The 25,951-nt window shown below is 39.4% G+C and overlaps 1 protein-coding gene across 8 annotated transcripts in view; it reads left to right on the top strand.

Annotated features, from left to right (window-relative positions):
- The window catches only part of pik3c2b (phosphatidylinositol-4-phosphate 3-kinase, catalytic subunit type 2 beta), a 382,245-nt gene that overhangs the window by 117,009 nt on the left and 239,285 nt on the right, over positions 1 to 25,951 (top strand). The window lies entirely within an intron of this gene.

The raw sequence follows: 25,951 nt of genomic DNA, 5'->3' as shown, positions 1-25,951 counted from the left end.
TTTACATTTTTTGTACAAAATACCGTAAGTGGGGTATTTTTTTTTCATGCCTCAAGGGCTAGGTGGCGCTGCATATATAACTGAATGTTGTCATAGAGATACCTTCAGGCCTTGACGATAAACATACATGTCAAGTTTGGGATTTTTTGGAGCATGTATCGGGGAGTTATTAAGCATATCCTTTTTCAGTGCGAAACACACATTTTTATGCCCCGCCCTCATCATATAGTATTTGCAAAAGTCAAGATTTTTCCGTCTGTTGTTGGCTCAGGTCTTGACATAGCCCAGGTCAAGTCTGAAGTCAGTCGGATGAAACGTGTAGGAGAAGTGGGCAAAAGTATGCCCCCTGTAAATGTGCTAAAATCGTAAAAAATGGGACATTCAAAAATTCGTAGCTCACCTCCTGTTCATTTTAGCATATGGGTCCGAGAGACTTTTTTGTAGGTCTTTGGCTCCCTCATACACGTAAAAATTTTCGTAGATCTTGCTTAAACGTACAATCGGGGCTGCTTCGTTAAAAATTTCTAGGGGGCGCTATTGAGTCATTTTTGTAAAAATAGCACAATCAACAATAAAATATTGTTCATTTTACCAGGCCAGATGTGTGTTCCAAGTTTCATGAGTTTCTGCGCATGTTTAGACCCTCAAAACTGGCGTTGTTTTCTTGGCGAACAGTGCTTAGCCACGCCCACAGCGATTCGCGAAAACTCACAAACTTCGTGTTGTGACACCATGAAGGCCGAAACCCTCATCTGAGCAAATATGAGGTAGGTCCAGTTAACGTGTTTGGAGAAAAACATAGAAGAAAATTCGTTAAAAAAAAAATTGCCACTAGGTGGCGCTATCAGTAAGATGAAATATAAGTTTGTAGATGTCTTTAGGGCTGGACTCTCATCAAATGTGTGAAATTTTGAGAAGATTGGATCATCTGGGCCAAGTTCATGCAGCTTTTGTTGTCACGAAAATTCTTCAGACTTTGTGTTACCGTAGCGGCCACGCCCTTTGGCGAAAAGTTACACTATTTGGTGTGGGGCATGATCAACATCTTAAGGCTTTTCTGACCAATTTTCAACTGGATCCCTGCAACAAGCTCGGCACAGTAGCTAAAAACGTAAAGTATGACATTTATTGTTACCACTAGGTGGCGCTATTTGTATAACTGAATTTTATCATATAAATGTTTTCAGGCCGTGACTATTACGTTGCCTGAGAAGTTTGAGATTTTTTGGAGCTTGAACATGGGAGTTATTAAGCATTTGCTCTTTCTGGACAAATGAAATTTTAAAGGCAATATTTGATGCCCCTCCCCCGTCATATAGTATTTCGAAAGGGCAAGATGTTTTGCCCAGTTGTTCTCTCAGGTCTTGAGATGATAAATGCCAAGTTTGAAGTCAATTGGATGAAAAATGTTTGCAAAGGGGGAAAAAGCATGACCACAGTGAATGTGCCAAAATAGGCCAAAATTGGACATAAAAAAATTCATAGCTCACTTCCTGTACATTTTAGCTACATGGTCCCAATAGACTTTTTTGTGCGTCTCGGGGTGCTACACGTGCCTGCCAATTTTCGTTGCTCTAGCTCAAACGTGCCGGGATTGGTTTTTATTTTTCTATGCTAGGGGGCGCTATAGAGTCGCGTTGTTAAAACGACTTCATAATATCAAATTTTTCGCCGGGCCTGAGGAGTGTGCAAAGTTTGGTGAGTTTTCGTGAATGTTTAGGTACCCAAAATCGCGATCGTTTGCGGAGAATAAAGAAGAAGAAGAAGAAGAAGAAGAAGAAGAATAATAACTAGAGCTGCGAGCAGCTATAAAGGGCCCTCGCAGCCCGGGCCACGTTGGAGTCCTTGCACGTTGGGGTACTTGCACGTTAGGGTACTGGCACGTTGGGGTACTGGCATATTGGAAGCAAAATTTCTTTGAAAATGGCATAATAAACATTTACATGTAGAATATTTTTTTTGCCAGTGTGTGTCAAGCTCAACGGGTTTTGGTGATTGTTATGACCTGCAAAAATCAGCGTCCTTTTTTATTTTTAGGCAATGAGTTGCCCTGATTGGTATTTTTTGTAAAAGTGTATATATACATCATCGCTCGTTGTACTCATTGCACAATGTTACTTTTATTGTCCAAAGGGGCAATCAAAAATGAATAAAACAAAATGGAAACGTACATACGTTTGGATCGGTGTGAAGCCAGTGAACAATTTGAGTGGTGGAAACTAAAAGAATATTCAGAAATGACTTAGTCATCACACTTAGAATGAGTTTGCATTTTTTTGTACAAAATACCGTATGTGGGGTTTTTTTTTTTATATAAGCCTCAAGGGCTAGGTGGCGCTGTATTTATAACTGAATGTTGTCATCGAGATACCTTCAGGCCTTGATTATAAGCATACATGTCAAGTGTGGGATTTTTTTGGGAGCATGTACCGTGGAGTTATTAAGCATATCCTTCATTCACGATATTGCTTTTAATGTCCACAGAGGCTATCAAAAATAAATAAAAATATATATATGTTTGGATAAGTCTGATGCCAGTGAACATTTTGAGTGGTGGAAACTAAAAGAATATTCATAAATGACTTAGTTATCACACTTAGAATGAGTTTACATTTTTTGTACAAAATACCGTATGTGGGGTATTTTTTTTTTATGCCTCAAGGGCTAGGTGGCGCTGCATATATAACTGAATGTTGTCATAGAGATAGCTTCAGGCCTTGACGATAAACATACATGTCAAGTTTGGGATTTTTTGGAGCATGTACCGGGGAGTTATTAAGCATATCCTTTTTCAGTGCGAAACACAAATTTTGATGCCCCGCCTTCATCATATAGTATTTCGAAAGGTCAAGATTTTTCCCCCTGTCGTTGGCTCAGGTCTTGACATGGTCCAGGTCAAGTCTTAACTCAGTCAGATGAAACGTGTAGGAGAAGTGGGCAAAAGTCTGCCCCCTGTGAATGTGCAAAAATTGTCAAAAATGGGACATTCAAAAATTCGTAGCTCACTTCCTGTTCATTTTAGCATATGGGTACAAGAGACTTTTTTGTAGGTCTTGGGCTCCCTCATACACCTAAAAATATTCGTCGTTCTTGCTTAAACGTACAACCGGGGCTGCTTCGTTAAAAACTTCTAGGGGGCGCTATTGAGTCATTTTTGTAAAAATAGCACAATCAACAATAAAATATTGCTCATTTTACCAGGCCAGATGTGTGTGCCAAGTTTCATGAGTTTCTGTGCATGTTTAGACCCTCAAAACTGGCGTTGTTTTCTTGGCGAACAGCGCTTAGCCACACCCACAGCAATTCGCGAAAACTCACAAACTTCGTGTTGTGACATCATGAAGGCCGAAACCCTCATCTGAGCAAATATGAGGTAGGTCCAGTTAACGTGTTTGGAGAAAAACGTAGAAGAAAATTCGTAATAAAAAAAATTGCCACTAGGTGGCGCTATCAGTTAGATGAAATATAAGTCAGTAGATGTCTTTAGGGCTGGACTCTCATCAAATGTGTGAAATTTTGAGAAGATAGGATCATCTCGGTCAAGTTAATGCAGCTTTTATTTTCACGAAAAATCTTCAGACTTTGCGTCACCGTAGCGGCCACGCCCTTTGGCGAAAAGTTACAATATTCGGTGTGGGGCATGATCAACATCTTAAGGCTTTTCTGACCAATTTTCAAATGGATCCCTTCAACAAGCTCAGCACAGTAGCTAAAAACGTAAAGTATGACATTTATTGTAACCACTAGGTGGCGCTATATGTATAACTGAATTTTATCATATAGATGTTCTCAGGCCGTGACTATTACGTTGCCTGAGAAGTTTGAGATTTTTTGGAGCTTAAACATGGGAGTTATTAAGCATTTGCTCTTTCTGGACAAATGAAATTTTAAAGGCAATATTTGATGCCCCGCCCCCGTCATATAGTATTTCAAAAAGGCAAGATGTTTTGCCCAGTTGTTCTCTCAGGTCTTGAGATGATAAATGCCAAGTTTGAAGTCAATTGGATGAAAAATGTTTGCAAAGGGGGAAAAAGCATGACCACAGTGAATGTGCCAAAATAGGCCAAAATTGGACATTAAAAAATTCATAGCTCACTTCCTGTACATTTTAGCTACATGGTCCCAATAGACTTTTTTGTGCGTCTCGGGGTGCTACACGTGCCTGCCAATTATTGTTGCTCTAGCTCAAACGTGCCGGGCTTGGTTTTTATTTTTCTACGCTAGGGGGCGCTATCGAGTCGCATTGTTATGACGACTTAATAATATCAAATTTTTCGCCGGGCCTGAGGAGTGTGCAAAGTTCGGTGAGTTTTCGTGAATGTTTAGGTACCCAAAATCGCGATCGTTTGCGGAGAATAAAGAATAATAATAATAACTAGAGCTGCGAGCAGCTATAAAGGGCCCTCGCAGCCCGGGCCACGTTGGGGTCCTTGCACGTTGGGGTACTGGCACATTGGGGTACTAGCATATTGGAAGCAAAATTTCTTTGAAAATGGCATAATAAACGTTTACATGTAGAATATTTTTTTGCCAGTGTGTGTGTCAAGCTCAACGGGTTTTGGTGATTGTTAAGACCTGCAAAAATCAGCGTCCTTTTTTATTTTTAGGCAATGAGTTGCCCTGATTGGTATTTTTTTGTAAAAGTGTATATACACATCATCGCTCGTTGTACTCATTGCACAATGTTACTTTTATTGTCCAAAGGGGCAATCAAAAATGAATAAAACAAAATGGAAACGTACATACGTTTGGATCGGTGTCAAGCCAGTGAACAATTTGAGTGGTGGAAACTAAAAGAATATTCATAAATGACTTAGTTATCACACTTAGAATGAGTGTACATTTTTTGTACAAAATACCGTATGTGGGGTATTTTTTCTTTTTTTTTATATAAACCTCAAGGGCTAGGTGGCGCTGTATTTATAACTGAATGTTGTCATAGAGATACCTTCAGGCCTTGATTATAAGCATACATGTCAAGTGTGGGATTTTTTTTGGAGCATGTACCGTGGAGTTATTAAGCATATCCTTCATTCACGATATTGCTTTTAATGTCCACAGAGGCTATCAAAAATAAATAAAAATATATATATGTTTGGATAAGTCTGATGCCAGTGAACATTTTGAGTGGTGGAAACTAAAAGAATATTCATAAATGACTTAGTTATCACACTTAGAATGAGTTTACATTTTTTGTACAAAATACCGTATGTGGGGTATTTTTTTTTTATGCCTCAAGGGCTAGGTGGCGCTGCATATATAACTGAATGTTGTCATAGAGATAGCTTCAGGCCTTGACGATAAACATACATGTCAAGTTTGGGATTTTTTGGAGCATGTACCGGGGAGTTATTAAGCATATCCTTTTTCAGTGCGAAACACAAATTTTGATGCCCCGCCTTCATCATATAGTATTTCGAAAGGTCAAGATTTTTCCCCCTGTCGTTGGCTCAGGTCTTGACATGGTCCAGGTCAAGTCTTAACTCAGTCAGATGAAACGTGTACGAGAAGTGGGCAAAAGTCTGCGCCCTGTGAATGTGCAAAAATTGTCAAAAATGGGACATTCAAAAATTCGTAGCTCACTTCCTGTTCATTTTAGCATATGGGTCCAAGAGACTTTTTTGTAGGTCTTGGGCTCCCTCATACACCTAAAAATATTCGTCGTTCTTGCTTAAACGTACAACCGGGGCTGCTTCGTTAAAAACTTCTAGGGGGCGCTATTGAGTCATTTTTGTAAAAATAGCACAATCAACAATAAAATATTGCTCATTTTACCAGGCCAGATGTGTGTGCCAAGTTTCATGAGTTTCTGTGCATGTTTAGACCCTCAAAACTGGCGTTGTTTTCTTGGCTAACAGCGCTTAGCCACACCCACAGCAATTCGCGAAAACTCACAAACTTCGTGTTGTGACATCATGAAGGCCGAAACCCTCATCTGAGCAAATATGAGGTAGGTCCAGTTAACGTGTTTGGAGAAAAACGTAGAAGAAAATTCGTAAGAAAAAAAATTGCCACTAGGTGGCGCTATCAGTTAGATGAAATATAAGTCAGTAGATGTCTTTAGGGCTGGACTCTCATCAAATGTGTGAAATTTTGAGAAGATAGGATCATCTCGGTCAAGTTAATGCAGCTTTTATTTTCACGAAAAATCTTCAGACTTTGCGTCACCGTAGCGGCCACGCCCTTTGGCGAAAAGTTACAATATTCGGTGTGGGGCATGATCAACATCTTAAGCCTTTTCTGACCAATTTTCAAATGGATCCCTTCAACAAGCTCAGCACAGTAGCTAAAAACGTAAAGTATGACATTTATTGTAACCACTAGGTGGCGCTATATGTATAACTGAATTTTATCATATAGATGTTTTCAGGCCGTGACTATTACGTTGCCTGAGAAGTTTGAGATTTTTTGGAGCTTGAACATGGGAGTTATTAAGCATTTGCTCTTTCTGGACAAATGAAATTTTAAAGGCAATATTTGATGCCCCGCCCCCGTCATATAGTATTTCAAAAAGGCAAGATGTTTTGCCCAGTTTTTCTCTCAGGTCTTGAGATGATAAATGCCAAGTTTGAAGTCAATTGGATGAAAAATGTTTGCAAAGGGGGAAAAAGCATGACCACAGTGAATGTGCCAAAATAGGCCAAAATTGGACATAAAAAAATTCATAGCTCACTTCCTGTACATTTTAGCTACATGGTCCCAATAGACTTTTTTGTGCGTCTCGGGGTGCTACACGTGCCTGCCAATTTTTGTTGCTCTAGCTCAAACGTACCGGGCTTGGTTTTTATTTTTCTACGCTAGGGGGCGCTATCGAGTCGCATTGTTATGACGACTTAATAATATCAAATTTTTCGCCGGGCCTGAGGAGTGTGCAAAGTTCGGTGAGTTTTCGTGAATGTTTAGGTACCCAAAATCGCGATCGTTTGCGGAGAATAAAGAAGAAGAAGAATAATAATAATAATAATAATAATAATAATAATAATAATAATAATAACTAGAGCTGCGAGCAGCTATAAAGGGCCCTCGCAGCCCGGGCCACTTTGGGGTACTTGCACGTTGGGGTACTGGCACATTGGAAGCAGAATTTCTTTGAAAATGGCATGATAAACGTGGATTTTTTTTTTTTTTTTGCCAGGTGTGATGAGTGTGTCAAGCTCAATGGGTTGTGGTGATTGTTAAGATCTGCAAAAATCAGCGTCTTTTTTTTTATTTTTAGGCAATGAGTTGCCCTGATTGGTATTTTTCGTAAAAGTATATATACACGCATCATCGCTCGTACTCATTGCACAATGTTGCTTTTATTGTCCATAGAGGCGATCAAAAAATAAATAAAACTAAATAAAAAATACGTATGTTTGGATCGGTCTGATGCCAGTGAACATATTGAGTGGTGGAAAGTAAAAGAATATTCATAAATGACTTAGTTATCACACTTACAATGAGTTTACAATTTTTGCAAAAATACCGTAAGTGAGGCATTTTTTTTTTTATGCCTCAAGGACTAGGTGGCGCTGTATTTATAACTGAATTTTGTCATAGAGATAGCTTCAGGCCTTGATTATATGCATACATTTCAAGTATGGGATTTTTTGGAGCATGTACCTGGGAGTTATTAAGCATAGCCTTCATTCACGATACTGCTTTTAATGTCCATAGAGGCTATCAAAAATACATAAAACTAAATAACAAAAATATGTATGTTTGGTTAGGTCTGATGCCAGTGAATATTTTGAGTGGTGGAAAGTAAAAGAATATTCCTAAATGACTTAGTTATCACACTGAGAATGAGTTTACATTTTTTTGTACAAAATACCGTAAGTGGGGTATTTTTTTTTCATGCCTCAAGGGCTAGGTGGCGCTGCATATATAACTGAATGTTGTCATAGAGATAGCTTCAGGCCTTGACGATAAACATACATGTCAAGTTTGGGATTTTTTGGAGCATGTATCGGGGAGTTATTAAGCATATCCTTTTTCAGTGCGAAACACAAATTTTGATGCCCCGCCCTCATCATATAGTATTTCCAAAAGTCAAGATTTTTCCGTCTGTTGTTGGCTCAGGTCTTGGCATGGTCCAGGTTAAGTCATAAGTCAGTCGGATAAAACGTGTAGGAGAAGTGGGCAAAAGTATGCCCCCTGAAAATGTGCAAAAATCGTCAAAAATGGGACATTCAAAAATTCGTAGCTCACTTCCTGTTCATTTTAGCATATGGGTCCAAGAGACTTTTTTGTAGGTCTTTGGCTCCCTCATACACGTAAAAATTTTCGTAGATCTTGCTTAAACGTACAATCGGGGCTGCTTCGTTAAAATTTTCTAGGGGGCGCTATTGAGTCATTTTTGTAAAAATAGCACAATCAACAATAAAATATTGTTCATTTTACCAGGCCAGATGTGTGTGCCAAGTTTCATGGGTTTCTGCGCATGTTTAGACCCTCAAAACTGGCGTTGTTTTCTTGGCGAACAGTGCTTAGCCACGCCCACAGCGATTCGCGAAAACTCACAAACTTCGTGTTGTGACATCATGAAGGCCGAAACCCTCATCTGAGCAAATATGAGGTTGGTCCAGGTAACGTGTTTGGAGAAAAAATGTACAAGAAAATTCGTAAGAAAAAAAATTGCCACTAGGTGGCGCTATCAGTAAGATGAAATATAAGTTCGTAGATGTCTTTAGGGCTGGACTCTCATCAAATGTGTGAAATTTTGAGAAGATAGGATCATCTCGGTCAAGTTCATGCAGCTTTTATTGTCACGAAAAATCTTCAGACTTTGCGGCACCGTAGCGGCCACGCCCTTTGGCGAAAAGTTACAATATTCGGTGTGGCGCATGATCAACATCTTAAGGCTTTTCTGACCAACTTTCAACTGGATCCCTTCAACGAGCTCAGCGCAGTAGCTAAAAACGTAAAGTATGACATTTATTGTCACCACTAGGTGGCGCTATATGTATAACTGAATTTTATCATATAGATGTTTTCAGGCCGTGACTATTACGTTGCCTGAGAAGTTTGAGATTTTTTGGAGCTTGAACATGGGAGTTATTAAGCATTTGCTCTTTCTGGACAAATGAAATTTTAAAGACAATATTTGATGCCCCGCCCCCATCATATAGTATTTCGAAAAGGCAAGACTTTTTGCCCAGTTGTTCTCTCAGGTCTTGAGATGAGAAATGCCAAGTTTGATGTGAATTGGATGAAAAAAGTTTGCAAAGGGGGAAAAAGCATGACCACAGTGAATGTGCCAAAATAGGCCAAAATTGGACATAAAAAAATTCATAGCTCATTTCCTGTACATTTTAGCTACATGGTCCCAATAGACTTTTTTGTGCGTCTCGGGGTGTGACACGTGCCTGCAAATTTTCGTTGCTCTAGCTCAAACGTGCCAGGCTTGGTTTTTATTTTTCTACGCTAGGGGGCGCTATAGAGTCGCGTTGTTATGACGACTTCATAATATCAAATTTTTCGCCGGGCCTGAGGAGTGTGCAAAGTTCGGTGAGTTTTCGTGAATGTTTAGGTACCCAAAATCGCGATCGTTTACGGAGAAGAAGAAGAAGAAGAAGAAGAAGAAGAATAATAATAATAATAATAATAATCCGATCGAAAAACAATAGGGACCTCGCAGCGGTAGCTGCTCGGGCCCTAATAATAATAATAATTTTTACAAAAACAATAGGGACCTCGCAGCGGTCGCTGCTCGGGCCCTAATAATAATAATAATAATAATAATAATAATAATAATAATAATTTTTACAAAAACAATAGGGACCTCGCAGCGGTCGCTGCTCGGGCCCTAACTAGAGCTGCGAGCAGCTATAAAGGGCCCTCGCAGCCCGGGCCACGTTGGGGTCCTTGCACGTTGGGTTACTTGCACGTTGGGGTACTGGCACATTGGGGTACTGGCATATTGGAAGCAAAATTTCTTTGAAAATGGCATAATAAACGTTTACATGTAGAATATTTTTTTGCCAGTGTGTGTGTCAAGCTCAACGGGTTTTGGTGATTGTTAAGACCTGCAAAAATCAGCGTCCTTTTTTATTTTTAGGCAATGAGTTGCCCTGATTGGTATTTTTTTGTAAAAGTGTATATACACATCATCGCTCGTTGTACTCATTGCACAATGTTACTTTTATTGTCTAAAGGGGCAATCAAAAATGAATAAAACAAAATGGAAACGTACATACGTTTGGATCGGTGTGAAGCCAGTGAACAATTTGAGTGGTGGAAACTAAAAGAATATTCATAAATGACTTCACACTTAGAATGAGTGTACATTTTTTGTACAAAATACCGTATGTGGGGTATTTTTTTTTCATGCCTCAAGGGCTAGGTGGCGCTGCATATATAACTGAATGTTGTCATAGAGATAACTTCAGGCCTTGACGATAAACATACATGTCAAGTTTGGGATTTTTTGGAGCATGTCCCGGGGAGTTATCAAGCATATCCTTTTACATTGCGAAACACAAATTTTGATGCCCCGCCCTCATCATATAGTATTTCGAAAAGTCAAGATTTTTTCCCCCTGTCGTTGGCTCAGGTCTTCACATGGTCCAGGCCAAGTCTTAACTCAGTCGGATGAAACCTGTAGGAGAAGTGGGCAAAAGTCTGCCCCCTGTGAATATGCAAAAATCGTAAAAAATGGGACATTCAAAAATTCGTAGCTCACTTCCTGTTCATTTTAGCATATGGGTCCAAGAGACTTTTTTGTAGGTCTTGGGCTCCCTCATACACCTAAAAATATTCGTCGTTCTTGCTTAAACGTACAACCGGGGCTGCTTCGTTAAAAACTTCTAGGGGGCGCTATTGAGTCATTTTTGTAAAAATAGCACAATCAACAATAAAATATTGCTCATTTTACCAGGCCAGATGTGTGTGCCAAGTTTCATGAGTTTCTGTGCATGTTTAGACCCTCAAAACTGGCGTTGTTTTCTTGGCGAACAGCGCTTAGCCACACCCACAGCAATTCGCGAAAACTCACAAACTTCGTGTTGTGACATCATGAAGGCCGAAACCCTCATCTGAGCAAATATGAGGTAGGTCCAGTTAACGTGTTTGGAGAAAAACGTAGAAGAAAATTCGTAATAAAAAAAATTGCCACTAGGTGGCGCTATCAGTTAGATGAAATATAAGTCAGTAGATGTCTTTAGTGCTGGACTCTCATCAAATGTGTGAAATTTTGAGAAGATAGGATCATCTCAGTCAAGTTAATGCAGCTTTTATTTTCACGAAAAATCTTCAGACTTTGCGTCACCGTAGCGGCCACGCCCTTTGGCGAAAAGTTACAATATTCGGTGTGGGGCATGATCAACATCTTAAGCCTTTTCTGACCAATTTTCAAATGGATCCCTTCAACAAGCTCAGCACAGTAGCTAAAAACGTAAAGTATGACATTTATTGTAACCACTAGGTGGCGCTATATGTATAACTGAATTTTATCATATAGATGTTTTCAGGCCGTGACTATTACGTTGCCTGAGAAGTTTGAGATTTTTTGGAGCTTGAACATGGGAGTTATTAAGCATTTGCTCTTTCTGGACAAATGAAATTTTAAAGGCAATATTTGATGCCCCGCCCCCGTCATATAGTATTTCAAAAAGGCAAGATGTTTTGCCCAGTTTTTCTCTCAGGTCTTGAGATGATACATGGCAAGTTTGAAGTCAACTGGCTGAAAAATATTTGCAAAGGGGGAAAAAGCATGACCACAGTGAATGTGCCAAAATAGGCCAAAATTGGACATAAAAAAATTCATAGCTCACTTCCTGTACATTTTAGCTACATGGTCCCAATAGACTTTTTTGTGCGTCTCGGGGTGCTACACGCGCCTGCCAATTTTTGTTGCTCTAGCTCAAACGTGCCGGGCTTGGTTTTTATTTTTCTACGCTAGGGGGCGCTATCGAGTCGCATTGTTATGACGACTTAATAATATCAAATTTTTCGCCGGGCCTGAGGAGTGTGCAAAGTTCGGTGAGTTTTCGTGAATGTTTAGGTACCCAAAATCGCGATCGTTTGCGGAGAATAAAGAATAATAATAATAATAATAATAATAATAATAATAATAATAATAATAATAATAATTTTTACAAAAACAATAGGGACCTCGCAGCGGTCGCTGCTCGGGCCCTAATAATAATAATTTTTACAAAAACAATAGGGACCTCGCAGCGGTCGCTGCTCGGGCCCTAATAACTAGAGCTGCGAGCAGCTATAAAGGGCCCTCGCAGCCCGGGCCACGTTGGGGTACTTGCACGTTGGGGAACTTGCACATTGGGGTACTGGCACATTGGAAGCAGAATTTCTTTGAAAATGGCATGATAAACATGTAGATTTTTTTTTTTTTTGCCAGGTGTGATGAGTGTGTCAAGCTCAATGGGTTTTGGTGATTGTTAAGATCTGCAAAAATCAGCGTCTTTTTTTTTAATTTTTAGGCAATGAGTTGCCCTGATTGGTATTTTTAGTAAAAGTATATATACACACATCATCGCTCGTACTCATTGCACAATGTTGCTTTTATTGTCCATAGAGGCGATCAAAAAAAAAAAAAAAACGAAATAAAAAATATGTATGTTTGGATCGGTCTGATACCAGTGAACATATTGAGTGGTGGAAAGTAAAAGAATATTCATAAATGACTTAGTTATCACACTTACAATGAGTTTACAATTTTTGCAAAAATACCGTAAGTGAGGCATTTTTTTTTTTTTTATGCCTCAAGGACTAGGTGGCGCTGTATTTATAACTGAATTTTGTCATAGAGATACCTTCAGGCCTTGACTATAAATATACATTTCAAGTATGGGATTTTTTGGAGTATGTACCTGGGAGTTATTCAGCATAGCCTTCATTCACGATATTGCTTTTAATGTCCATAGAGGCTATCAAAAATACATAAAACTAAATAACAAAAATATGTATGTTTGGTTAGGTCTGATGCCAGTGAATATTTTGAGTGGTGGAAAGTAAAAGAATATTCCTAAATGACTTAGTTATCACACATAGAATGAGTTTACATTTTTTGTACAAAATACCGTAAGTGGGGTATTTTTTTTCATGCCTCAAGGGCTAGGTGGCGCTGCATATATAACTGATTGTTGTCATAGAGATACCTTCAGGCCTTGACGATAAACATACATGTCAAGTTTGGGATTTTTTGGAGCATGTACCGGGGAGTTATTAAGCATATCCTTTTTCAGTGCGAAACACAAATTTTGATGCCCCGCCCTCATCATATAGTATTTCCAAAAGTCAAGATTTTTCCGTCTGTTGTTGGCTCAGGTCTTGACATGGTCCAGGTCAAGTCTTAACTCAGTCAGATGAAACGTGTAGGAGAAGTGGGCAAAAGTCTGCGCCCTGTGAATGTGCAAAAATTGTCAAAAATGGGACATTCAAAAATTCGTAGCTCACTTCCTGTTCATTTTAGCATATGGGTACAAGAGACTTTTTTGTAGGTCTTGAGCTCCCTCATACACCTAAAAATATTCGTCGTTCTTGCTTAAACGTACAACCGGGGCTGCTTCGTTAAAAATTTCGAGGGGGCGCTATTGAGTCATTTTTTTAAAAATAGCACAATCAACAATAAAATATTGCTCATTTTACCAGGCCAGATGTGTGTGCCAAGTTTCAGGAGTTTCTGTGCATGTTTAGACCCTCAAAACTGGCGTTGTTTTCTTGGCTAACAGCGCTTAGCCACGCCCACAGATATTCGCGAAAACTCACAAACTTCGTGTTGTGACATCATGAAGGCCGAAACCCTCATCTGAGCAAATATGAGGTAGGTCCAGTTAACGTGTTTGGAGAAAAACGTAGAAGAAAATTCGTAAGAAAAAAAATTGCCACTAGGTGGCGCTATCAGTTAGATGAAATGTAAGTTAGTAGATGTCTTTAGAGCTGGACTCTCATCAAATGTGTGAAATTTTGAGAAGATAGGATCATCTCGGTCAGGTTAATGCAGCTTTTATTGTCACGAAAAATCTTCAGACTTTGCGTCACCGTAGCGGCCACGCCCTTTGGCGAAAAGTTACAATATTCGGTGTGGGGCATGATCAACATCTTAAGGCTTTTCTGACCAATTTTCAACTGGATCCCTTCAACGAGCTCAGCACAGTAGCTAAAAACGTAAAGTATGACATTTATTGTAACCACTAGGTGGCGCTATATGTATAACTGAATTTTGTCATATAGATGTTTTCAGGCCGTGACTATTACGTTGCCTGAGAAGTTTGAGATTTTTTGGAGCTTGAACATGGGAGTTATTAAGCATTTGCTCTTTCTGGACAAATGAAATTTTAAAGGCAATATTTGATGCCCCGCCCCCGTCATATAGTATTTCAAAAAGGCAAGATGTTTTGCCCAGTTTTTCTCTCAGGTCTTGAGATGATAAATGCCAAGTTTGAAGTCAATTGGATGAAAAATGTTTGCAAAGGGGGAAAAAGCATGACCACAGTGAATGTGCCAAAATAGGCCAAAATTGGACATAAAAAAATTCATAGCTCACTTCCGGTACATTTTAGCTACATGGTCCCAATAGACTTTTTTGTGCGTCTCGGGGTGCTACACGTGCCTGCCAATTTTTGTTGCTCTAGCTCAAACGTGCCGGGCTTGGTTTTTATTTTTCTACGCTAGGGGGCGCTATCGAGTCGCATTGTTATGACGACTTAATAATATCAAATTTTTCGCCGGGCCTGAGGAGTGTGCAAAGTTCGGTGAGTTTTCGTGAATGTTTAGGTACCCAAAATCGCGATCGTTTGCCGAGAATAAAGAAGAAGAAGAAGAAGAAGAAGAAGAATAACTAGAGCTGCGAGCAGCTATAAAGGGCCCTCGCAGCCCGGGCCACGTTGGGGTCCTTGCACGTTGTGGTACTTGCATGTTGGGGTACTGGCACATTGGAAGCAAAATTTCTTTGAAAATGGCATAATAAACGTTTACATGTAGAATATTTTTTTGCCAGTGTGTGTATCAAGCTCAACGGGTTTTGGTGATTGTTAAGACCTGCAAAAATCAGCGTCCTTTTTTATTTTTAGGCACTGAGTTGCCCTGATTGGTATTTTTTTGTAAAAGTGTATATACACATCATCGCTCGTTGTACTCATTGCACAATGTTATTTTTATTGTCCAAAGGGGCAATCAAAAATGAATAAAACAAAATGGAAACGTACATACGTTTGGATCGGTGTGAAGCCAGTGAACAATTTGAGTGGTGGAAACTAAAAGAATATTCATAAATGACTTAGTTATCACACTTAGAATGAGTGTACATTTTTTGTACAAAATACCGTATGTGGGGTATTTTTTTTTTTTTTTTATATAAGCCTCAAGGGCTAGGTGGCGCTGTATTTATAACTGAATGTTGTCATAGAGATACCTTCAGGCCTTGATTATAAGCATACATGTCAAGTGTGGGATTATTTTTGGAGCATGTACCGTGGAGTTATTAAGCATATCCTTCATTCACGATATTGCTTTTAATGTCCATAGAGGCTATCAAAAATAAATAAAAATATATATATGTTTGGATAAGTCTGATGCCAGTGAACATTTTGAGTGGTGGAAACTAAAAGAATATTCATAAATGACTTCGTTATCACACTTAGAATGAGTTTACATTTTTTGTACAAAATACCGTATGTGGGGTATTTTTTTTTCATGCCTCAAGGGCTAGGTGGCGCTGCATATATAACTGAATGTTGTCATAGAGATAACTTCAGGCCTTGATGATAAACATACATGTCAAGTTTGGGATTTTTTGGAGCATGTACCGGGGAGTTATCAAGCATATCCTTTTTCATTGTGAAACACAAATTTTGATGCCCCGCCCTCATCATATAGTATTTCGAAAAGTCAAAATTTTTCCCCCTGTCGTTGGCTCAGGTCTTGACATGGTCCAGGCCAAGTCTTAACTCAGTCGGATGAAACGTGTAGGAGAAGTGGGCAAAAGTCTGCCCCCTGTGAATGTGCAAAAATCGTCAAAAATGGGACATTCAAAAATTCGTAGCTCACTTCCTGTTCATTTTAGCATATGGGTACAAGAGACTTTTTTGTAGGTCTTGGGCTCCCTCATACACCTAAAAATATTCGGCGTTCTTGCTTAAACGTACAACCGGGGCTGCTTCGTTAAAAATTTCGAGGGGGCGCTATTGAGTCATTTTTGTAAAAATAGCACAATCAACAATAAAATATTGCTCATTTTACCAGGCCAGATGTGTGTGCCAAGTTTCAGGAGTTTCTGTGCATGTTTAGACCCTCAAAACTGGCGTTGTTTTCTTGGCGAACAGCGCTTAGCCACGCCTACAGCAATTCGCGAAAACTCACAAACTTCGTGTTGTGACATCATGAAGGCCGAAACCCTCCTCTGAGCAAATATGAGGTAGGTCCAGTTAACGTGTTTGGAGAAAAACGTAGAAGAAAATTTGTAAGAAAAAATATTGCCACTAGGTGGCGCTATCAGTTAGATGAAATGTAAGTCAGTAGATGTCTTTAGGGCTGGACTCTCATCAAATGTGTGAAATTTTGAGAAGATAGGATCATCTCGGTCAAGTTAATGCAGCTTTTATTTTCACGAAAAATCTTCAGACTTTGCGTCACCGTAGCGGCCACGCCCTTTGGTGAAAAGTTACAATATTCGGTGTGGGGCATGATCAACATCTTAAGGCTTTTCTGACCAATTTTCAAATGGATCCCTTCAACAAGCTCAGCACAGTAGCTAAAAACGTAAAGTATGACATTTATTGTAACCACTAGGTGGCGCTATATGTATAACTGAATTTTATCATATAGATGTTTTCAGGCCGTGACTATTACGTTGCCTGAGAAGTTTGAGATTTTTTGGAGCTTGAACATGGGAGTTATTAAGCATTTGCTCTTTCTGGACAAATGAAATTTTAAAGGCAATATTTGATGCCCCGCCCCCGTCATATAGTATTTCAAAAAGGCAAGTTGTTTTGCCCAGTTGTTCTCTCAGGTCTTGAGATGATAAATGCCAAGTTTGAAGTCAATTGGATGAAAAATGTTTGCAAAGGGAGAAAAAGCATGACCACAGTGAATGTGCCAAAATAGGCCAAAATTGGACATTAAAAAATTCATAGCTCACTTCCTGTACATTTTAGCTACATGGTCCCAATAGACTTTTTTGTGCGTCTCGGGGTGCTACACGTGCCTGCCAATTTTTGTTGCTCTAGCTCAAACGTGCCGGGCTTGGTTTTTATTTTTCTACGCTAGGGGGCGCTATCGAGTCGCATTGTTATGACGACTTAATAATATCAAATTTTTTGCCGGGCCTGAGGAGTGTGCAAAGTTCGGTGAGTTTTCGTGAATGTTTAGGTACCCAAAATCGCGATCGTTTGCGGAGAATAAAGAAGAAGAAGAAGAAGAAGAAGAAGAAGAAGAAGAATAATAATAATAATAATTTTTACAAAAACAATAGGGACCTCGCAGCGGTCGCTGCTCGGGCCCTAACTAGAGCTGCGAGCAGCTATAAAGGGCCCTCGCAGCCCGGGCCACGTTGGGGTCCTTGCACGTTGGGGTACTTGCACGTTGGGGTACTGGCATATTGGAGGCAAAATTTCTTTGAAAATGGCATAATAAACGTTTACATGTAGAATATTTTTTTGCCAGTGTGTGTGTCAAGCTCAACGGGTTTTGGTGATTGTTAAGACCTGCAAAAATCAGCGTCCTTTTTTATTTTTAGGCAATGAGTTGCCCTGATTGGTATTTTTTTGTAAAAGTGTATATACACATCATCGCTCGTTGTACTCATTGCACAATGTTACTTTTATTGTCCAAAGGGGCAATCAAAAATGAATAAAACAAAATGGAAACGTACATACGTTTGGATCGGTGTGAAGCCAGTGAACAATTTGAGTGGTGGAAACTAAAAGAATATTCATAAATGACTTAGTTATCACACTTAGAATGAGTGTACATTTTTTGTACAAAATACCGTATGTGGGGTATTTTTTATTTTTTTTATATAAGCCTCAAGGGCTAGGTGGCGCTGTATTTATAACTGAATGTTGTCATAGAGATACCTCCAGGCCTTGATTATAAGCATACATGTCAAGTGTGGGATTTTTTTTGGAGCATGTACCGTGGAGTTATTAAGCATATCCTTCATTCACGATATTGCTTTTAATGTCCATAGAGGCTATCAAAAATAAATAAAAATATATATATGTTTGGATAAGTCTGATGCCAGTGAACATTTTGAGTGGTGGAAACTAAAAGAATATTCAGAAATGACTTCGTTATCACACTTAGAATGAGTGTACATTTTTTGTACAAAATACCGTATGTGGGGTATTTTTTTTTTATTCCTCAAGGGCTAGGTGGCGCTGCATATATAACTGAATGTTGTCACAGAGATAACTTCAGGCCTTGACGATAAACATACATGTCAAGTTTGGGATTTTTTGGAGCATGTACCGGGGAGTTATCAAGCATATCCTTTTTCATTGCGAAACACAAAATTTGATGCCCCGCCCTCATCATATAGTATTTCGAAAAGTCAAAATTTTTCCCCCTGTCGTTGGCTCAGGGCTTGACATGGTCCAGGCCAAGTCTTAACTCAGTCGGATGAAACGTGTAGGAGAAGTGGGCAAAAGTCTGCCCCCTGTGAATGTGCAAAAATAGTCAAAAATGGGACATTCAAAAATTCATAGCTCACTTCCCGTTCATTTTAGCATATGGGTCCAAGAGACTTTTTTGTAGGACTTGGGCTCCCTCATACACCTAAAAATATTCGTCATTCTTGCTTAAACGTACAACCGGTGCTGCTTTGTTAAAAACTTCTAGGGGGCGCTATTGAGTCATTTTTGTAAAAAATAGCACAATCAACAATAAAATATGGCTCATTTTACCAGGCCAGATGTGTGTGCCAAGTTTCATTAGTTTCTGTGCATGTTTAGACCCTCAAAACTGGCGTTGTTTTCTTGGCGAACAGCGCTTAGCCACACCCACAGCAATTCGCGAAAACTCACAAACTTCGTGTTGTGACATCATGAAGGCCGAAACCCTCATCTGAGCAAATATGAGGTAGGTCCAGTTAACGTGTTTGGAGAAAAACGTAGAAGAAAATTCGTAAGAAAAAAAATTGCCACTAGGTGGCGCTATCAGTTAGATGAAATATAAGTCAGTAGATGTCTTTAGGGCTGGACTCTCATCAAATGTGTGAAATTTTGAGAAGATAGGATCATCTCGGTCAAGTTAATGCAGCTTTTATTTTCACGAAAAATCTTCAGACTTTGCGTCACCGGAGCGGCCACGCCCTTTGGCGAAAAGTTACAATATTCGGTGTGGGGCATGATCAACATCTTAAGGCTTTTCTGACCAATTTTCAAATGGATCCCTTCAACAAGCTCAGCACAGTAGCTAAAAACGTAAAGTATGACATTTATTGTAACCACTAGGTGGCGCTATATGTATAACTGAATTTTATCATATAGATGTTTTCAAGCCGTGACTATTACGTTGCCTGAGAAGTTTGAGATTTTTTGGAGCTTGAACATGGGAGTTATTAAGCATTTGCTCTTTTTGGACAAATGAAATTTTAAAGGCAATATTTGATGCCCCGCCCCCGTCATATAGTATTTCAAAAAGGCAAGATGTTTTGCCCAGTTGTTCTCTCAGGTCTTGAGATGATAAATGCCAAGTTTGAAGTCAATTGGATGAAAAATGTTTGCAAAGGGGGAAAAAGCATGACCACAGTCAATGTGCCAAAATAGGCCAAAATTGGACATAAAAAAATTCATAGCTCACTTCCTGTACATTTTAGCTACATGGTCCCAAGAGACTTTTTTGTGCGTCTCGGGGTACTACACGTGCCTGCCAATTTTTGTTGCTCTAGCTCAAACGTGCCGGGCTTGGTTTTTATTTTTCTACGCTAGGGGGCACTATCGAGTCGCATTGTTATGACAACTTAATAATATCAAATTTTTCGCCGGGCCTGAGGAGTGTGCAAAGTTCGGTGAGTTTTCGTGAATGCTTAGGTACCCAAAATCGCGATCGTTTGCGGAGAATAAAGAATAATAATAATAATAATAATAATAATAATTTTTACAAAAACAATAGGGACCTCGCAGCAGTCGCTGCTCGGGCCCTAATAATAACTAGAGCTGCGAGCAGCTATAAAGGGCCCTCGCAGCCCGGGCCACGTTGGGGTCCTTGCACGTTGGGGTACTTGCACGTTGGGGTACTGGCACATTGGGGTACTGGCATATTGGAAGCAAAATTTCTTTGAAAATGGCATAATAAACGTTTACATGTAGAATATTTTTTTGCCAGTGTGTGTATCAAGCTCAACGGGTTTTGGTGATTGTTAAGACCTGCAAAAATCAGCGTCCTTTTTTATTTTTAGGCAATGAGTTGCCCTGATTGGTATTTTTTTGTAAAAGTGTATATACACATCATCGCTCGTTGTACTCATTGCACAATGTTACTTTTATTGTCCAAAGGGGCAATCAAAAATGAATAAAACAAAATGGAAACGTACATACGTTTGGATCGGTGTGAAGCCAGTGAACAATTTGAGTGGTGGAAACTAAAAGAATATTCATAAATGACTTAGTTATCACACTTAGAATGAGTGTACATTTTTTGTACAAAATACCGTATGTGGGGTATTTATTTATTTTTTTATATAAGCCTCAAGGGCTAGGTGGCGCTGTATTTATAACTGAATGTTGTCATAGAGATACCTTCAGGCCTTGATTATAAGCATGCATGTCAAGTGTGGGATTTTTTTTGGAGCATGTACCGTGGAGTTATTAAGCATATCCTTCATTCACGATATTGCTTTTAATGTCCACAGAGGCTATCAAAAATAAATAAAAATATATATATGTTTGGATAAGTCTGATGCCAGTGAACATTTTGAGTGGTGGAAACTAAAAGAATATTCATAAATGACTTAGTTATCACACTTAGAATGAGTTTACATTTTTTGTACAAAATACCGTATGTGGGGTATTTTTTTTTTATGCCTCAAGGGCTAGGTGGCGCTGCATATATAACTGAATGTTGTCATAGAGATAGCTTCAGGCCTTGACGATAAACATACATGTCAAGTTTGGGATTTTTTGGAGCATGTACCGGGGAGTTATTATGCATATCCTTTTTCAGTGCGAAACACAAATTTTGATGCCCCGCCTTCATCATATAGTATTTCGAAAGGTCAAGATTTTTCCCCCTGTCGTTGGCTCAGGTCTTGACATGGTCCAGGTCAAGTCTTAACTCAGTCAGATGAAACGTGTAGGAGAAGTGGGCAAAAGTCTGCCCCCTGTGAATGTGCAAAAATTGTCAAAAATGGGACATTCAAAAATTCGTAGCTCACTTCCTGTTCATTTTAGCATATGGGTCCCAGAGACTTTTTTGTAGGTCTTGGGCTCCCTCATACACCTAAAAATATTCGTCGTTCTTGCTTAAACGTACAACCGGCGCTGCTTCGTTAAAAATTCTAGGGGGCGCTATTGAGTCATTTTTGTAAAAATAGCACAATCAACAATAAAATATTGCTCATTTTACCAGGCCAGATGTGTGTGCCAAGTTTCATGAGTTTCTGTGCATGTTTAGACCCTCAAAACCGGCGTTGTTTTCTTGGCGAACAGTTCTTAGCCATGCCCACAGCAATTCACGAAAACTCACAAACTTCGTGTTGTGACATCATGAAGGCCGAAACCCTCATCTGAGCAAATCTGAGGTAGGTCCAGTTAACGTGTTTGGACAAAAACGTAGAAGAAATTTCGTAAGAAAAGAAAAATGCCACTAGGTGGCGCTATCAGTAAGATGAAATATAAGTTCGTAGATGTCTTTAGGGCTGGACTCTCATCAAATGTGTGAAATTTTGAGAAGATAGGATCATCTCGGTCAAGTTAATGCAGCTTTTATTGTCACGAAAAATCTTCAGACTTTGCGTCACCGTAGCGGCCACGCCCTTTGGCGAAAAGTTACAATATTCGGTGTGGGGCATGATCAACATCTTAAGGCTTTTCTGACCAATTTTCAACTGGATCCCTTCAACGAGCTCAGCACAGTAGCTAAAAACGTAAAGTATGACATTTATTGTTACCACTAGGTGGCGCTATATGTATAACTGAATTTTATCATATAGATGTTTTCAGGCCGTGACTATTACGTTGTCTGAGAAGTTTGAGATTTTTCGGAGCTTGAACATGGGAGTTATTAAGCATTTGCTCTTTCTGGACAAATGAAATTTTCAAGGCAATATTTGATGCCCCGCCCCCGTCATATAGTATTTCAAAAAGTCAAGGTTTTTTGCCCAGTTGTTGTCTCAGGTCTTGAGATGATAAATGCCAATTTTGAAGTCAACTGGATGAAAAATGTTTGCAAAGGGGGAAAAAGCATGACCACAGTGAATGTGCCAAAATAGGCCAAAATTGGACATTAAAAAATTCATAGCTCATTTCCTGTACATTTTAGCTACATGGTCCCAATAGACTTTTTTTTGTGCGTCTCGGGGTGCTACACGTGCCTGCCAATTGTCGTTGCTCTAGCTCAAACGTGCCGGGCTTGGTTATTATTTTTCTACGCTAGGGGGCACTATAGAGTCGCGTTGTTATGACGCCTTCATAATATCAAATTTTTCGCCGGGCCCGAAGAGTGCGCAAAGTTCGGTGAGTTTTCGTGAATGTTTAGGTACCCAAAATCGCGATCGTTTGCGGAGAATAAAGAAGAAGAAGAAGAAGAAGAAGAAGAAGAAGAAGAAGAAGAATAATAATAATTTTTACAAAAACAATAGGGACCTCGCAGCGGTCGCTGCTCGGGCCCTAATAATAATTTTTACAAAAACAATAGGGACCTCGCAGCGGTCGCTGCTCGGGCCCTAACTAGAGCTGCGAGCAGCTATAAAGGGCCCTCGCAGCCCGGGCCACGTTGGGGTCCTTGCACGTTGGGGTACTGGCATATTGGAAGCAAAATGTCTTTGAAAATGGCATAATAAACATTTACATGTAGAATATTTTTTTTGCCAGTGTCTGTCAAGCTCAACGGATTTTGGTGATTGTTAAGACCTGCAAAAATCAGCGTCCTTATTTATTTTTAGGCAATGAGTTGCCCTGTTTGGTATTTTTTTGTAAAAGTGTATATACACATCATCGCTCGTTGTACTCATTGCACAATGTTTACTTTTATTGTCCAAAGGGGCAATCAAAAATGAATAAAACAAAATGGAAACGTACATACGTTTGGATCGGTGTGAAGCCAGTGAACAATTTGAGTGGTGGAAACTAAAAGAATATTCATAAATGACTTAGTTATCACACTTAGAATGAGTGTACATTTTTTGTACAAAATACCGTATGTGGGGTATTTTTTTTATTTTTTTTATATAAGCCTCAACGGCTAGGTGGCGCTGTATTTATAACTGAATGTTGTCATCGAGATACCTTCAGGCCTTGATTATAAGCATACATGTCAAGTGTGGGATTTTTTTTGGAGCATGTACCGTGAAGTTATTAAGCATATCCTTCATTCACGATATTGCTTTTAATGTCCACAGAGGCTATCAAAAATAAATAAAAATATATATATGTTTGGATAAGTCTGATGCCAGTGAACATTTTGAGTGGTGGAAATTAAAAGAATATTCATAAATGACTTAGTTATCACACTTAGAATGAGTTTACATTTTTTGTACAAAATACCGTATGTGGGGTATTTTTTTTTTATGCCTCAAGGGCTAGGTGGCGCTGCATATATAACTGAATGTTGTCATAGAGATAGCTTCAGGCCTTGACGATAAACATACATGTCAAGTTTGGGATTTTTTGGAGCATGTACCGGGGAGTTATTAAGCATATCCTTTTTCAGTGCGAAACACAAATTTTGATGCCCCGCCTTCATCATATAGTATTTCGAAAGGTCAAGATTTTTCCCCCTGTCGTTGGCTCAGGTCTTGACATGGTCCAGGTCAAGTCTTAACTCAGTCAGATGAAACGTGTAGGAGAAGTGGGCAAAAGTCTGCCCCCTGTGAATGTGCAAAAATTGTCAAAAATGGGACATTCAAAAATTCGTAGCTCACTTCCTGTTCATTTTAGCATATGGGTCCAAGAGACTTTTTTGTAGGTCTTGGGCTCCCTCATACACCTAAAAATATTCGTCGTTCTTGCTTAAACGTACAACCGGGGCTGCTTCGTTAAAAACTTCTAGGGGGCGCTATTGAGTCATTTTTGTAAAAATAGCACAATCAACAATAAAATATTGCTCATTTTACCAGGCCAGATGTGTGTGCCAAGTTTCATGAGTTTCTGTGCATGTTTAGACCCTCAAAACTGGCGTTGTTTTCTTGGCGAACAGCGCTTAGCCACACCCACAGCAATTCGCGAAAACTCACAAACTTCGTGTTGTGACATCATGAAGGCCGAAACCCTCATCTGAGCAAATATGAGGTAGGTCCAGTTAACGTGTTTGGAGAAAAACGTAGAAGAAAATTCGTAAGAAAAAAAATTGCCACTAGGTGGCGCGATCAGTTAGATGAAATATAAGTTTATAGATGTCTTTAGGGCTGGACTCTCATCAAATGTGTGAAATTTTGAGAAGATAGGATCATCTCGGTCAAGTTAATGCAGCTTTTATTTTCACGAAAAATCTTCAGACTTTGCGTCACCGTAGCGGCCACGCCCTTTGGCGAAAAGTTACAATATTCGGTGTGGGGCATAATCAACATCTTAAGGCTTTTCTGACCAATTTTCAAATGGATCCCTTCAACAAGCTCAGCACAGTAGCTAAAAACGTAAAGTATGACATTTATTGTAACCACTAGGTGGCGCTATATGTATAACTGAATTTGATCATATAGATGTTTTCAGGCCGTGACTATTACGTTGCCTGAGAAGTTTGAGATTTTTTGGAGCTTGAACATGGGAGTTATTAAGCATTTGCTCTTTCTGGACAAATGAAATTTTAAAGGCAATATTTGATGCCCCGCCCCCGTCATATAGTATTTCGAAAACGCAAGATTTTTTGCCTAGTTTTTCTCTTAAGTCTTGAGATGATAAATGCCAAGTTTGAAGTCAATTGGATGAAAAATGTTTGCATAGGGGGAAAAAGCATGACCACAGTGAATGTGCCAAAATAGGCCAAAATTGGACATAAAAAAATTCATAGCTCACTTCCTGTACATTTTCGCTACATGGTCCCAATAGACTTTTTTTGTGCGTCTCGGGGTGCTACACGTGCCAGCCAATTTTCGTTGCTCTAGCTCAAACGTGCCGGGCTTGGTTTTTATTTTTCTACGCTAGGGGGCGCTATAGAGTCGCGTTGTTATAACGACTTCATAATATCACATTTTTCGCCGGACCTGAAGAGTGTGCAAAGTTCGGTGAGTTTTTGTGAATGTTTAGGTACCCAAAATCGCGATTGTTTGCGGAGAATAAAAAAGAATAATAATAACTAGAGCTGCGAGCAGCTATAAAGGGCCCTCGCAGCCCGGGCCACGTTGGGGTCCTTGCACGTTGGGGTACTTGCACGTTGGGGTACTGGCACGTTGGGGTACTGGCATATTGGAAGCAAAATTTCTTTGAAAATGGCATAATAAACGTTTACATGTAGAATATTTTTTTTGCCAGTGTCTGTCAAGCTCAACGGATTTTGGTGATTGTTAAGACCTGCAAAAATCAGCGTCCTTATTTATTTTTAGGCAATGAGTTGCCCTGATTGGTATTTTTTTGTAAAAGTGTATATACACATCATCGCTCGTTGTACTCATTGCACAATGTTTACTTTTATTGTCCAAAGGGGCAATCAAAAATGAATAAAACAAAATGGAAACGTACATACGTTTGGATCGGTGTGAAGCCAGTGAACAATTTGAGTGGTGGAAACTAAAAGAATATTCATAAATGACTTACTTATCACACTTAGAATGAGTGTACATTTTTTGTACAAAATACTGTATGTGGGGTATTTTTTAATTTTTTTTTTATATAAGCCTCAACGGCTAGGTGGCGCT

Source organism: Festucalex cinctus, chromosome 17, assembly GCF_051991245.1.
Source record: "Festucalex cinctus isolate MCC-2025b chromosome 17, RoL_Fcin_1.0, whole genome shotgun sequence".
Classification (NCBI taxonomy): Eukaryota; Metazoa; Chordata; class Actinopteri; order Syngnathiformes; family Syngnathidae; genus Festucalex; species Festucalex cinctus.
This window is presented reverse-complemented; position numbering and strand designations above follow the sequence as displayed.